At 27.6% G+C, this 17,275-nt stretch overlaps 1 long non-coding RNA gene across 1 annotated transcript; it reads left to right on the plus strand.

Moving 5' to 3' along the window:
• The first annotated feature begins 563 nt into the window (after nt 1-563).
• LOC132279134 (uncharacterized) lies at nt 564-6,781 on the plus strand. Its single transcript, XR_009471222.1, has 2 exons — nt 564-821; nt 6,561-6,781. It is a non-coding gene; the product is annotated as an uncharacterized LOC132279134 (long non-coding RNA).
• The last annotated feature ends 10,494 nt before the right edge of the window (nt 6,782-17,275 follow it).

The raw sequence follows: 17,275 nt of genomic DNA on the forward strand, positions 1-17,275 counted from the left end.
TTCATGTTTTTAAACATCAAAATTTTTAAGAAAATTTTATTTTTAAAATAAATTTTTTTTAACCGTAAAAGTTTAATTACTCAAAATTTTATAAGTAAAAGTATAATTACTAAAAAATTTATGGTGAAAAGTAGAATTATTCAAAATTTTGTAGTTAAAAGTATAATTACTCAAAATTTTATGGGTAAAAAGTATAATTATTGTTAATAATTTTTCATAATTCTAATAAAATTAAAATTTTATTAGTTTAGGATTTAGGGTTTTGGAATTTAGGGTTTAGGGTTTAAGGTTTTAGGGTTTTGGGCTTAGGGTTTTAAGGTTTTTGATTTAGGGTTTTTGGTTTAGGATTTTAAGGTTTAGAGTTTTAGGGTTTTGGGTATAAGGTTTAGGGTTTTAGGGTTTAGTGTTTTAAAGTTTTGGGTTTAAGGCCTGTTTGGGAGGTGTTTTGTTTTGTTTTAGGCTTGCTACAGTAACCTCTTTTAAGCCCAAAACATGTTTGGTTGGGCTTGTTATGTTTCAAACAGTTGTAAAACATTGTCAAAATTGGGCCCAAAATATGAAACACCACATTGGTGTTTTTTGTTGTTTTGGTTTTATTTTGGGTAAGAATTATTGTAGCGGAAGAAGCAAAAACGAGCATTTAACTGTAGCGGATGCAACAATTGTTTCACGTATAAAACCAAAAAGTTGCAACAATCTAGGGTTTGCTTTGCTCGTTCGGTCTGGCGATTCTGGGCGATTCTCGGTGACGGCTGGGCAACAACTGAGAAGGATGGTTCCACTGCTGTTTTCGGCCGATCTCTTCGACGATCTCTAACCAGGTGCATGCCTCTCTCTCTTGTTTTATCTTTTCCTCCATTTTATTTTCCTCTGTGAAACAGTTCTTGCCCCTCTTGTGTTATTTCGGCTTCCACCAATTGATCCTTTTCATTAAAACCTCATTCAACCCACATGGTTGATTCTCAATTTCTAAGGCTAATTTGCCTACTTGTATTGCATCCAGTCTATTTTGTGAAGGTTCTCTGGTTAACAGAAAGAATATTTTTTTCTATACAATTTGGCATATAGTTTATTGGGTGCCTCAATATGTTTTCAGTAATTGGGTTTCCTAAATTTCAAGGGTTCGTGCCCTAATTCACATTTGCTACATATTTATATCTGTGAATGTATGTCTGTTTTGTTCTGACATAATTACTGGGTTTCATTTTCTTAGCCGAAATCAAGGGTGCCAGTTTTCAATTCTTCATATAAATCACAAAATAAATTTATGACGTGTATCATTGCTCTTTGTTTTAAAATTCTTGACATAACATTTAGAAAACCTGAACCAAACAAGTCATGAATTTTTTTATTTTTTTTTGTTAAATTACCTAAATCTTTTTTCTTAATTTATATAATTACCCCAAAACAATGTTGGTATGAATTACTGGTTGAAAAAAATGTTGGTATGAATGTCACTTTTTTGCTAGGCTATACAATATACATGATTGTGCATATTTTGCCTCTAGCTTTTTTTCAAGTTCAATCTATATGATCATACAGAAAAAGACCCAATTAACAATATCTTTGTTTCTGTCAAAGAAACTGTGGAATTAAACACCTTTTTTGTTCAATGTGGACTTTAGTGACAATGAATGGGAAGAAAAGGGGATGTATGAAGAAAGGTGAAAAGAGGACTGAGTTGGATGCTTTATTATTCTTTAACAAAAAATTTCAATTTAACAAAGATAATTCATGGTTGTTGTCATGGATGGTCTTACTCAAACATCTTATGGCCACATGAGGCTCAATCTAAAAGGGGGGGTCCGATTTTCTTGAAAGAGGGAATTGAATCGGGTAACAGAAAATCACAAAGTCTGCCAAACTCAAATTTTATAAATGTTCATAACTGAATTTCTATTGTTGGGTAAAAAAAAATGGTGAAATTTGATGGGATTTGTAAATTAGTTTAGTTGTAAGTTTGTAGCTTATGTTTAATTGCTGCATTTCAAAATTTAAAATTATAATGCTTGATTGGGGTTACATTTGGAGGATAATTGAAGTTCATATGCGTAGGGATGCTTTTGGGTTATGTTAATTGACTTTGGATGACACCTTTCAAATATTAGTGCTAGATTTATAAGGTTTTAGTAGTAATACCACACTCAGTTTTGACATGTGGTTAGAGTTCTCGGCTCAGATCTCAAAAGTGTTGCAAATCAATGTAGATGTGTCATCAAGGCTTTCCTGGTTTCTATCTGGTATATTTTGAGGGTATAAGTTCATACTCTTTTTAGACAAAAATAAAAAATAAAAATAAGAGAAACATATGAAATATTGAAAACCGTTCACAAGTATGGACTACGTTTCCCACGTATAAATAGACCTTCGAACATGTGTATGTCATGTGGGTGAGTACATTGAACTCATAATGACATACTTTAGGTGACATAGCACACTAAGACTTGATGTTAAGTGTTAACTCCATACACTTTAAACACTGTCTACATTTTATTACATAAAGTCTTATTTTTCTAATAACATCTTCATTTATATCAACTATAAAAACATTTTCTATACAAGGGTGGTGTATGAAAAATTAGGACACACCAGTAAAACTATGGAATCAAAACTACCCATTCTTTTCTTCTAGGAGTGGGTGACAGTGGGTGACATGAATTCTTTTCTTCTAGCTATCAGCGTGTGAGTAGTGAAAGAAAGAGAGAGAGAGCAGTGAACTTTAACTGAGTGCCAAAAAGAGGTGGGTGCACTGCATATATTTTGATGCAATACCCATTCCTTGTATTATATGTACAAAAAATAATAACCCTCAATGTACCACTTAAACTTTAGTAACTCAACTGTGAGAATTCTGTTAGCTTATTCTCTCATTCTTTAGGTCATCTTTTTCTTAACCGTGCCATGCTGAATGTTTAGTTTCTTCAAGTAAGAGTAGGATAATTGTTTTGCATTATTTCTGAAAAAGTGAAATATCTAAACCGATCAAATTGGACATCCAATAAAGTCAACATGGGATATGGATTCATTAAATGAAAATCCGACGAACAGATCGGATCGACCATCATCCACTTCCTATCCAATCCGTTCACAGGTTTAGTGCCAAATAATATAAAGAATTATTTGTTTCAACTTTAATTATTTTATACATTTTGTGTGGCTTCTAAGAAAATAGTAAGAAATCATTCATTAAATTCGGATCTGGGCCTGAGCCATTGGTAGAATCCCTCCAATGGCTTAGGCCCAGATCCGAATTTAGCCGAGGAAAGGTCCTAAAAAATATCAATTTTACTAGAATCTGCTTCTAAAAATGAAAAATTCTGGCTAACTTTAACTAATCAGTTGTCAAAAGGCCAAACTAGCCATCACTCTGAGAAGATAAGAAACCAAGTAAGAACTTAATTTATTATTATCCACTTTTAGTGAGTTAAGCTTCTCCTGAAAAGATCCATTCAACTTCTGTTCCTCTAGGAACAAAAATAGAATATCAGACCAGAAACTCAAGATGAGAATATGTATATGTCCACAACTAGATCATAAAAAATAGGAAATACCTTGTAATTTTAGCTGTACATTAGCCAGTTTGGTACACTCTTTCTCAAGTTCCATCCCCAATTGTTTTACTTTTAACTCATGAGATGCTTGAATTGCTGCTAGAGATCTATTTTTCTCTTCTATTTTTCTCAAGTTCCATCCCCAATTGAATTACTTTTAACTCATGAGATGCTTGAACTTATAGGGCTTTGAGTTATTGAAGTAATAGTATGAGTTATTAAAGTAATATATATTATTTTTGTTGTTATTAATTATAGTGTTGTTATTAATTTGTTAAATGGATATCAATGTTGAGAATGTGGAACAATATGGTGAATATATGACAATTGAAGAAGAAGGGGTGGCTGAAGTTATGAAAGATGGAAAAGTGTTATGGGATGACTCACTTACTGAAAAATTCTGTAATATTATGGAGGAACAAGTTAGGGCTGACAATCGTACTGAGACAACATTTAATCCAAAAGGTTGGACTATTATGGTAAAAGAAATGAAGGTTCAAACAGGGATAAAATTTGACAAAACCCAACTTCGGAATAAGTTTAACCAATTGAGGACAATTTATATCGAGTTTAAGAAATTGTTATCGGAGACTGGCGTGGGATATAACCATGAGACGGGCATAGTTATAGTTGAGGAAGAGAGATGGGGCAGGTTGAGCAAGGTTAGTAATTTAATTATTAGTCCTAAATAAATAATAAAATATCGTATATTATTTGTTATGAGGTTAATATTGTAACAAAATTTAGTAGGTTATTAAGGATACAAATAAGTTTCGTAGACATGGATATAAGCATTTTGACAAGATGTCGACTATATTTGGGGACACATATGCAACAGGAATGCATGCCCACCCCTCTACTACAGCACCTACAGCAATCATTTTGCCCACTCCCAATGATGACGATGATGAGGAAGAGGGTTGTCACGTCAGTCCCCCACCTTTACGTAAAGGTAAGAAAGCCAAAATAGATAGTTTATCTCCCAGTATGGCTGCATTCTTGTCAGGCATGGATGAGAATTCTGCGAGGAGAACTGAGAGAATGGAAGCTGCAATAGAGAAAGCAATTAAAGCATCTTCTAATTCTACTCGTGTATCTTCATGTGAGAAAGAAGATGATGAAGTTCTCTCTCCCTCTAAAAAAGGATAAAGATGATGAAATGTTTAAAGCCTGCATGCTCCTTTTACAAAAAATACCTGGAATTAAGATGGCCCAATTCGCTAAGGTATCAAAGTTGTTACATGATTCTGAGAAGTGGCAGAAATTTTTTCTCAGTTCTCCTGAGGAGATAAGAATTGGTTGGGCACTGAATGTTTGAGTCTTTCTTTATGGATGATTGTGTTTTGTTGTTTATTTAACTTATTACTATCTCACATTTGGATGACTGTAATAACTAAATACTTTTATTTCTTGGATGACTGTACTGCTATTATTTAAATGTTTTTCTTCTTAAGTTAAATGTTTTGCTTATTAACTTAAATATTTTATTTATTACTTAAATGTTAAGCTTATTAACTCAAATGATTTGTTTATTATTTAACTGTTTTGTTTATTATTTAATTGTTTTGCTTATTAACTTAAATGCTTTGCTTCTATTAAATCTTTAAATAGGGCAATGGATATGTGGAACCATATAAGAAGAATAATTCAATTTTATGATGATGAGGATGACAATGAGAGTGTCTTAATATTTGCTACTCTTTTAGAAGAGTAGAACTTCTATCAAAAGAGGCGTTGTAGGGATTCCATTTTACAAGGGGAAACGTATGTTATGGAGATTTTAAACAGCCACAGAGAAAGATGTTATGAAAATTTTAGGATGTACCCTGAAGTTTTTAGAACATTGTGTAGTACCCTGAAAGGTATAGGGCTGAAAGATTCTAAATTTTTAACTGTTTTATGAACAAGTGGCAATCTTTTTGCTCATTTTATCTCATAATCAAAGGAATCGTGTTGTAACTGAGAGATTTCAACACTCCACTGAAACCATTTCCAGACACTTCCATGCTGTGTTACATGCAGTATGTCAGTTAAGCACTTATATCATTGCCCCTCCTGATTTTTCTGTGATTCCGAATAAGATTAGAGAGTCTTCTAGGTTTTTCCCTTACTTCAAGAATTGCGTGGGAGCTATAGATGGAACCCACATTCCTGCAACTCTGCCAGCAAGTACACAACTTCCATTTCGTAGTAGAAAGGGTTATACCACACAAAATGTAATAGCTGTATGTGACTTTGACATGAGGTTCACATATGTGCTAGCTGGGTGGGAAGGCTCCGCTAATGATTCGAGAATCCTAAAGGAGTCTATTGAGAATGAGGCAATGAACTTTCCAGCTCCACCGGCAAGTAATATTATCTTACAAATTCACTTAATATATGGTTAGTTTATTATACTGTATATATCTTTATGTATTCTAAACATGGCAGGTAAGTATTATTTGGTAGACTCAGGATATGCCAACAAGCCTGGTTATTTGGCCCCATTTCGAGGTCATACTTACCACTTTTAGGAATACCGTAGGACTAGACAACCTCGTGGTCGGGAGGAAGTGTTCAATCATAGGCATTCATCTTTGAGAAATATAATTGAGCGATGCTTTGGGTTGTTGAAGATGAGATTCGCTATTTTGAGGGCAATGCTTCCTTATAAGTTTTCAACACAAGTATTGATTGTAATGGCTTGTTGCACATTACACAATTTCATCAGAAATCAGCATCCGCCTGATGATTTATTTGATGGTAACGATCCTCTTCAAAGTGATAGTGAAGATGATGAAATTGTTAAGCATGTGCCTTCGGCTCAACTTCGAGAAATGGATCAGTTGTGTAATATTATTGCTGATCGAATTTGGAATTCTCTTTAGCACTTTTGATCCTTCTAAAAGTGATGGTATATTTTTTCTTTTATATGTCATATATTTGTTGCTATTGTAAGCTTGTACTATATATATGTAATATAAATCATTTTTGCAGATATATAATTCAACTTAAATGCTATTATTGCAGATATGAAGTGTGTTGATGCTCTCTTAAAGGCCACATGTACTGTTATGAAGATGATGTGTCGTTGCCATTGTCATCCACTTTATGAACTTCTTATCAATTTTTACTGACAACTATGTATTGTTAATGCTTTGTTCTAAACATTTTATGTACAACTTAAACTTGTTTAATTTGTTGGTTGAATATTTAAAGACTTGTAAATGGTATACACTCTATTTCAATTATGCTTTCAGTTGGGTTTGTTTTTATTTTAATGTTGTGTTAGACTATATAAGTAACAGGATAATAAAATTGAAGCAGGTTATTGCAAAGAACTTGTAAATAGGTTATTGCTAATTTTTTTTACAAATGTTGACTCTCATGTAGTATAGTAAAATGTGACTAGAAATGTTTTTATTTTTAATGTTGTGTTGAACTATACAGGTATAGTGATAATAAAATTGAAGTGGGTTATTGCAAACAACTTGTAAATAGGTTATTGAAAAAATTAATATATATATATGTTTGTGGGTTCAAATTTCTCCATATCTATTAAAAATATGATAACTATTTATAAATATACATAAAATTTATAAAAACAAATTAAAAACAAGGATAACCAAACATGTTTTTTTGTTTCTGTTTTTTTTTTTTTTTTTTTTTTTTTTACAACAGTTGGACTGACCAAACATGTTTTGTTTTTAAAAATTTTGAAACGCATGACTTACCAAACATGTTTTGCATGTTTTTTTTTTCGACATTTTCACAGCAAAACATCGTTTCCAAACGAGCTTCCGAATTTTTTCCAAAACACTCCTACAACAAAAACACTGTTTCCGTTTTAACTAAAAACAAAATGCCAAAAACAAAGTGCATGCCAAACGGGCCCTTAAGGTTTAGGGTTTTTGGGTTTTTGGTTTTAGGAGTTTTAGGGTTTTAAGGTTTAGGTTTTAGCGTTTAGGTTTTAGGGTTTAGAGTTTTATCTATAAATTTTTAATATTTACACTTCTACCAGTAAAATATTTTATAATTCTAATTTTACCTATGAAATTTTTATAATTCTACTCTTACCTATAATTTTTTTTGTAATTATACTTTTATCTATAAAATTTTGAGTAATTATACTTTTACCTATAAAATTTTGAATGGCTAAAATTTTGCCCATAAATTTTTTTATAATTCTACTTTTACCTCTAAATTTTATTGTAATTATACTTTTACCTATAAATTTTTTTATAATTATACTTTTACCAACAAATTTTTTTATAATTCTACTTTTAACAATAAAATTTACAAAATTTATATTTTAAGCAATAAAATTTTGTATAATTATACATTTACTTATAAAATAATGAATTATTCTACTTTTACCTATGAAATTTTTTATAATTTTACTTTTACCTATAATTTTTTTTGTAATTATACTTTTATCTGTAAAATTTTGAGTAATTATACTTTTACCTATAAAATTTTGAATAACTATAATTTTGCCCATAAATTTTTTTATAATTCTTCTTTTACCTCTAAAATTTTTTATAATAATACTTTTACCTATAATTTTTTTAATAATTATACTTTTTACCTGTCAATTTTTTTATAATTCTACTTTTACCTATAAAATTTAAAAAAATTATATTTTTACCTATAAAATTTTGTATAACTCTACATTTACCTATAAAATAATGAATAATTCTATTTTTACCTAAAAAATTTAGTATAACTATACTTTTACTATGAAATAACGAATAATTCAACTTATACCTATAAAATTTGAATAATTATACATTTACCGATATATTTTTTTATAATTATAATTTTGCCTATAAAATTTTGAATAATTATACTTTTACCTATATAATTTTTAATAATTATACTTTTACCTATAAAATTTAAAATAATTATATTGTTACCTATAAAATTTTTATAATTATACTCTTACATATAATTTTTTTATAATTCTACTTTTACCTAAAAAATTTAGAAAAAATTTATTTTCACCTATAAAATTTTGATTAATTATACATTTACCGATAAAATTTTGAAAAAATTTATTTTTAAATTTTGAATAATTAGACATTTACCTATAAAATTTAGAGTAATTATACTTTTACCAACAAAATATAGGATAATTTTACTTTTAGAAAGAAAATTTTGAATAATTATACTTTTGCTTATTTAATTTTTGATAATTATAATTTTGCCTATAAAAATTTAGAATAATTATATTGTTACCTATAAATTTTTTATAATTGTACTTTCACCTAAAAATATTTTTGTAATTCTACTCTTTCGTATAAGATTTTTTCTAATTATACTTTTACCTATAAATTTTTTAATAATTATACATTTAAATCTAAAATTTTGACTAACTATATTTTAACATATAAAATAATGAATAATTCTACTTTTACCTATAAAATTTTTAATAATCAAACTTTTACCTATAAAAATTTGAATAATTATACTTTTACTAGTATAATTTTTTGTAGTTATACTTTCACATGTAAAATTTTGAGTAAATATACTTTTTACCTATAAAATTTTGAGTAATTATACTTTTAAATTAAAATTTTGAATAGTTTCACTTTTACCTATAAAATTTTAAATAATTGTACTTTTTACCTGTAAAATTTTAAATAATTGTACTTTTTACCTGTAAAATTTTGAATAATTATACTTTTACCTGTAAAATTTTGAATAATTATACTTTTACCTATATAATTTTTATATTTATAATTTTACCAATAAAAAGTTAGAATAACTATTGTTAAGTATTAAATTTTTATAATTATACTTTTTCCTATAATTTTTTTTTAAATCCACTTTTACCTATAAGATTTTGAATAATTATACTTTTTACCTATAAAATTTTGTTTAATTATACATTTACTTATAAAATAATGAATAATTTTACTTTCACCAATTAAATTTTTTATAATTCTACTTTTGCCTATAAATTTTTTTGTAATTATGCTTTCATCTATAAAATTTTGTGCAATTGTACATTTACCTATAAATTTTGAATAACTATAATTTTACACATAAAATTTTAATAATTCTACTTTTACCTCTAAATTTTTTTTATAATTATACTTTTACCTATCAATTTCTTTATAATTCTACTTTTACATATAAAATTTAGAAAATTTACATTTTCACCGATAAAATTTTGTAGAATTATACATTCACCAATAAAATAATGAATAATTATAATTTTTTTCTCTTAAAATTTAGTATAACTACACTTTTACCTATAAAAGAATGAATGATTCTACTTTTAGCTATAAAATTTGAATAATTAAACTTTTTACTTATAAAATTTTGAATAATTAAACTTTTTACTTATAAATTTTTGAATAATTATACTTTTTACCTATATAATTTTTATTAATTATAATTTTACCTTTTCAATTTAAAATAATTATTTTGTTACATATAAATTTTTTTAAAATTATACTTTTACCGATAAATTTTTTTTGTAATTATACTTTTACCTATAAAATTTAGAAAAATAATTTTTTTACCTATAAAATTTTGAATAATTATACATTTACATATAAAATTTAGGGTAATTATACTTTTACCTATAAAATATTTAATAATTTTACTTTTACCTATAAAATTTTGAAGAATTGTACTTTTGCATATAAAATTCTGAATAATTATAATTTTACATATATAATTTTTGATAATTATACTTTTACATTTAAAAATTTAGAATAATTATATTGTTGCCTATAAATTTTTTTATTATTATACTTTTACCTATAAATTTTTTTATAATTCTACTTTTACCTATATTATTAATGAATAATTATACTTTTACCTATAAATTTTTTAATAATTATACTTTTACCTATAAAATAATGAATAATTCTACTTTTACCTATAAAATTTTGCATAATTATACTTTTACCAATAAATTTTTTTTTACCTATATAATTTTTTATAGTTATACTTTTACCTATAAAATTTTGAGTAATTATACTCTACCTATAAATTTGGACTAATTATACTTTTACCTATAAATTAAGTAATTACACTTTTACATTAAAATTTTGAGTAATTTTGCTTTTGCCTATAAAATTTTGAATAATTATATTTTTTACCTATAAAATTTGAATAACTATACTTTTACCTATAAAAATTGAGAATAATTATGGGCGCGGGTTCTTCAATGCACTTGCTGACTTAGAAAGAATCAAGAGATCCCTCAGAGTTGCCCTCCTCGCCTTCAAATCTAAATGGATTTTAGGCTGGTCGCTTACCCGCTTTTACATATAAATCTTGACTAATTATACTTTTACTTATAAAATTCTGAGTAATTATATTTTTACCTATAAAATTGAGTAATTATACTTTTACATTAAAAATTTGAGTAATTTTGCTTTTACCTATAAAATTTTGAATAATTATACTTTTTAGCTATAAAATTTGAATAATTATACTTTTACCTATACAATTTTTTATAATTATACTTTTACCTATAAAAATTTGGAATAATTATATTGTTACTTATAAATTTATTTAAAATTATACTTTTACCTATAATTTTTTTTAAACATCTACTTTTACCTATAAGATTTTGAATAATTATTCTTTTACCTATAAAATTTTGAATAATTATACATTTACCTATAAAAATTTGACTAATTATACTTTTACCTATAAAATAATGAATAATTCTACTTTTACCTATAATATTTTGAATAATTATACTTTTACTTATAAAATTTTGAATAATTATACTTTTACCTATACAATTTTTATAATTTTCCTTTTACCTATAAAATTTTGAGTAATTACACTCTTACCTATAAAATTTATAGTAATTTTACTTTGATATATAAATTTTTTAATAATGATACCTTTTACCTATAATTTTACTTTTACCTATATAATTTTTTATATTTATACTTTTACCTATAAAAATTTAGAATAATTATATTGTTACTTATAAATTTTTTATAATTATACTTTTACCTATAAATTTTTTTATAATTCTACTTTTACCCTTAAGATTTTGAATAATTATACTTTTACCTGTAAAATTTTGAATAATTATACTTTTACTTGAAAATAATGAGTAATTTTACTTTTGCCTATAAAATTTTGAATAATTGTACTTTTACCTATATAATTTTTTATAATTATACTTTTACATATAAAATTTTAAGTAATTATATTATTTACCTATAAAATTTTGAGTAATTATACATTTACCTATAAAATTTTGATTAATTATACGTTTACATATAAAATTTTGAGTAATTATACGTTTACATATACCTAAATTTTTATAAATTATTATACTTTTACATATAAAATTTTGAATAACTCTACTTTTACCTATTAAATTTTTATAATTTTACATCTACCTATAAGATTTTGAGTAATTATAATTTTACCTATAAAATTTTGAGTATTTATACTTTTACCTATAATTTTTTATATAATTCTTTACCTATAAAATTTTGAATAATTATACTTTTACCTATAAAATTTTTAATAATTCTACTTCTACCTAGGGGTGCAACTTAGGCTCCCAACCTCAACCCGATTTCGGGTTAGGTTAGCCAACCCGAATTCTATCCAAAATGGGTTATGTCCATAACCCAGCCCGAATATTTTGGGTGGGTCGGGCTGGTTTCACGAGTCTAATTTTTTATTTTTTATTGGAAATATGCAAATTACATTTTCCTTTTCCATATTTGTAGACATCTAAATTTTTAAAAAAAATTTATTTTTTGAACATCAATATTTTGGGCGGGTGGACAGGTTTCCCGGGTCAGTTTTTTATTTTTATAAATATGCAAATTACACTTTCTTTTTTCAAGTGTGTAAACATCAAAATTTTTAACAAAATTTTATTTTTAAAACATCAATATTTTGGGCGGGTCGGTCTAGTTTCATTGGTCTTTTTTTTTTTTTTTTTCAAATATGCAAATTACATTTGTAAATAAAAAAATTTTAAGAAATTTTTATTTTTTAAAACTCAATATTTTGGGCAGTTCAAGCGGGTTTCACGGGCCTTTTTTTTTTTTTTTTTTTTACAGATTTGCAAATTACATTTTCCTTGTCCATGTTTGTAAATAAAAAAATTTTAAGAAATTTTTATTTTTTAAAACTTAATATTTTGGGCGGGTCGAGTGAGTTTCACGGTTCAATTTTTTTTTTTACAAAGATGCAAATTACATTTTCCTTTTTCATTTTGTAAACATCAAAATTTTTAAGAATTTTTTTTTAAACATCAATATTTTGGGCGGGTTGGTTGGTTTCACGTGTCAGTTTTTTATTTTTTTTACAAATAGGCAAACTACATTTTCCTTTTCCGTGTTTGTACACATAAAAAATTTTATTTTTTAAACATCAATATTTTGGGCGGGTCGGACAGGTTTCACGAGTCAATTTTTTTTTTTACAAATATGCAAATTACATTTTTCTTTTCCATGTTTGTAAACATCAAAATTTTTAAGAAAATTTTATTTTTTAAACATCAATATTTTGGGCTGGTCGGTCGGGTTTCACGGGTCAATTTTTTTTTTTTTTTTTTTTTTTTTTTTTTAAACAAATATGCAAATTACATTTTCTTTTTCCATGTTTGTAAATTTGAATTGAACTCGGGTTGAGTTTGAATTGCCTTAACCAAATTTCACCCGTAATACCGTTTGTCTGTGATGTTTTGTTTTGCACTCTTGACCGTGGTTGTCTACCCAATGGTTTTTAGTTCTTATAACTATTATTTGTGCGTAATTGAAGTTCTTATATAGTCTCTCAAAAGTATGTATTGCCAATATGTGTTACATTTGGTACCTTTTTCTTTCAAAATGGTGTACCCTATGCTTCTCCGATATCTATAAATGCTTCGGTGCATCAGAATATGGCTACAAAGTTTGCAAGTGGGCGTAGCTTTTTTGCTATTAATTAATAGTTTAGTTAATTAATAGAGACCATCTTAATTCCATTTTTTTTTTGGTTTTATAAATGAAAATAGTATTCTCAGAGATACACTATGCTATATTTGGAAGTAGAGAACCAGATGTTTGGTTTTGGAACTGAAGGAAACTTAGGAAATTTATTTAACTACTTTCTTTTTCTTTTTTTTTTTCAAATCTAAAACACCAATTGGATGTTCCTAATTGCGATACACCTTTTAACATGTAATAATACGTAACATTGTTAAATTGTCTTTTGGAACAAACAGGTATATAAGGTAAAAGAAGACTTCTAATTTCTTTCTCCATTATTGACAAATTATTTATTAGAGTACTATTATGTAATGCATATATGTAGATGTGTACTTACTTGTTCTAATAATTTATACACTGGATCAACACTATGATTCTTCACCACCTTTGGTTATGACTTAAGCATCTGATTAGAACAAGACGTCCTCGAAATTCCAGGTCACTGCAAGCTCCACCACCTTGCTTAATATGAAGGTTTAGATACACAAAGGTCTGCCATATTTTGAATGAATTTGTGGTTGAAAGCGCGAATAGAGGTTTTAAAATTGTAATTGAAGAAAATTCAAATTAAATTTTAAAGTTTACACAAACATGTGTCAGAGTTGATTTTTTATTTACAGAAAGAATGTTTGATGACTTGATTTTTAGATAAAATAAGTGATTGTCCAATCAAATACATTGACAATTTATGTTGGATACCATTTAAAATGAAATAAAATATAAAAGTAAAATTTCCCTTAGTATCGAACACTAAAAATTTAAATTGGTATTAAAAATTTCTTAATTTTATAATTAAGACTTGAAATTTTAGTTTTTTTTTTTTTTTATGGTTAATTTCCATTTATGTAAAAGTTACTAGGATTCCCTCTGGTGCAATTTAATCGATGATGTAACACATTACATTACAAATACAACACCTTTGCAATATTTCGATAATGCAATACCCTGCAACATATGAGATGTAACTCTGCAACACTATTAAATAAAGAATGCAACACATTATGTATTATTAATTTATTTGTATAAAAAATTAAAATGACTGTGCACAAAGCTCCACAACTAGAGGTGGCAATTTGTTTTATCGTGTCATGCTCTATATCATGACATGCATATCTTGTTTCATGGGTCAACACAAAATGGTACGCCAAGATCGCTAACTTATTTAATATATAAATCAAGACCTTACACGGCATAGTAAAAAAAATTAATTAAAATTTTATATTATTTGAGTCATTTCAAGCATGAAAACAACATTTACAACACATATCATCCTTATTAACTATAATCTACCCCTGATCGTGACCACCGCTACGGCCCTCTAGTCATATATCTTGCTTTAACGGCTAAAATTAGTCCGTTAACCCACGTTATTTGTATTGTTTGGGTTGGAATTTTACTTTGGTTTGGCCCATGATATGGGCTAGGAAGCCATTTTGTATTGTATCACCAGTTAGCTGATTTGTTTTGGCCCAAAACCTTTTTGTATTACTATTATACTTTATTGGGTAAATTGTAGACACTTAAGGTTTTGGTTAACGCCACTCTACGGTTGGCTTTTTTTACATTGATATTCTCAGAGGTTTCAAAAATGTGCATTGACACCCCCTTCACAACTTTGAAACCATATGAAATTACATTTTAACCATTTAACTTGTCAACAAGTCCATTTAAATCATAAATGTAATGACCTTGTCATTTTCCTTCCTTTCCTTTCCTCTATTTTTACGGATAATTTTTTTTCGTCAATGTTTTCCTTTCTGAGTCCGAGTTTGGACCCTTTGGATCATTGCGAGTGCTCGGAAATAGTTCCCGACACTTATTCTTTTGGGAGATTGGTGTCATTCCAGTGAAAATCGTGCCGTCTCCTCTTTTTTTTTTTGGGCATTTTTCTTTTTCGTCTTTTCCCCGTTTGTCACTTCTTCCGCGTAACCTCACTTTTTGTACTCGAAGTTGATTTACGACTTCATGTACCTTCATTCTATGTGGTTTCCCCGAAATACGTATATTTACTTTTGTAGAAAAGTACTCTGGTTGCTCACTATGTCCATAGGGGCATGGATGCACTTTTTGCATTTTTCTATAAATAAGGGGAGGAGAGAGAAAAATTCAAACTTTTCCTCTCTTCCTTGGACAGTCAGTAGCCTCTTTTGGGCTGCCATCCCTCTTCCTTCCTTTTGGACTCCTTCACCTTAGATTTTTGCCTCAACGATAAAGGCATTATCGTAGGCCTTGGCGAGGCTGTTCTTTCCCCTCTATTGGAATCCGGTTTCGACCATTTTTGAGTTCGAGTTTGGATTTTGGTGTTGCCACAAGGAGGATTGTTGTTCCCCTCGTTGTCTCCGTCGTAACCTTAAAGTATCGTCGGATTCGGAGCAGTTTCCTTTTGGTGGCTTTTGAGATTTCATCTCAAATTGGGGTAGAGGATGTTATGGGTTTATATTCTTGTTGTTTTAATTGTTTTTGAGGCTTAAATAACTTATATGCATGTCTTTGTATTTAATCTATAATTTAATTTAATTATTTTCTTTGTATAAAGTTTAATTCACATAGTTGTATATAGTGTGAAATTAACTTATGACATGCTATTAAATTAGGCCTTGATTTATTCATTAACATATATTAAATTGAGAATATTTGAATAAGTTTTGAAAATTTTATTTTATTATTTTCTTTGTATGAAATTTAATTCACATGGTTGTATCTAGCATGTGATTAACTTGTAATGTGATATTAAATTAGGCATTGATATGTTCATTAACATATATTAATTTGAAAATATTTGGAGTTATTTTAAAATTTAGATAAATTAATTAATTAGTTTAATTAATTTTATTTTAAGTGTTTTATTCACTTAATTGAATATTTGAGCTGATACATGTAATGACCATGCTATGTTTTTTTAACATATATTAAGGGAATATTTTGATGAGATTCGAAATCTAGAGAAATTAATTATTTTATTTAATTAATTTCCATTTTTATTGTATTAATGATTTAATCATGCATTTTGTAATGAAGACTTGAAACTTGCTTCATAATTAGATTAATGTATTTCATAAGTAGACTTGTATTGTAACTTAGAGATTTACATTATGACTTATAGATATGTAGTGTTTATGTATAAACAATGTTGTGTGCGTGTCACTCGGGCTTTAAAAGTATTGTGGTCATTATTCGGTTCATAAACACCCATTTGATTTTAACCTATATATGCATGGCATACATAATTAGTTTGATGGATGGACGCCATCCGAATATTGAAAAAAAATGGACATCGCGTCTGGTGGGTTGGAAGTCCTGCAATACACTTGGCCAGTGGGGTGTGGATGTAATGTTTTCGATTTTTCACATTTTCTAATTTCTGGAATTTTTTGATTTTTTTAGGGTATTTTAGTCTTTTCTCGTTTTGCGTACCGAACACCGTGGGGTGTGTCAGGTGTGTCCGAGAATTGGTAGAGGCATTTCATTGAGTACAGGACTTTTTGAAATGCAATGGTTGCCATTTTGACATTTTTTCTTTTTTCGGGCCGAAAGGTTCCGGGTGGGACCCGCTACTGGAATTGTTGTGCACGGGGTTGTGTCATGGGCCCATTGCATATCATGCATATTTATTTTATGTATAATTTAGTGGAATAAATGTATATAGATTTTGTGGTGAAAAATAAAAAAGGTGGGATATTTTCTTAGTGATAGGACCCATCACTAAGCATTTTGTGACGACCCTCGTTTTTCAAGCCAGTATGTCATGTGATGAACCGAAGGTTGACCCGA

This window comes from Cornus florida, unplaced genomic scaffold, assembly GCF_030987335.1.
Source record: "Cornus florida cultivar Cherokee Brave unplaced genomic scaffold, ASM3098733v1 CherokeeBrave_3.0.0_Hap2_Chr10, whole genome shotgun sequence".
NCBI lineage: Eukaryota > Viridiplantae > Streptophyta > Magnoliopsida > Cornales > Cornaceae > Cornus > Cornus florida.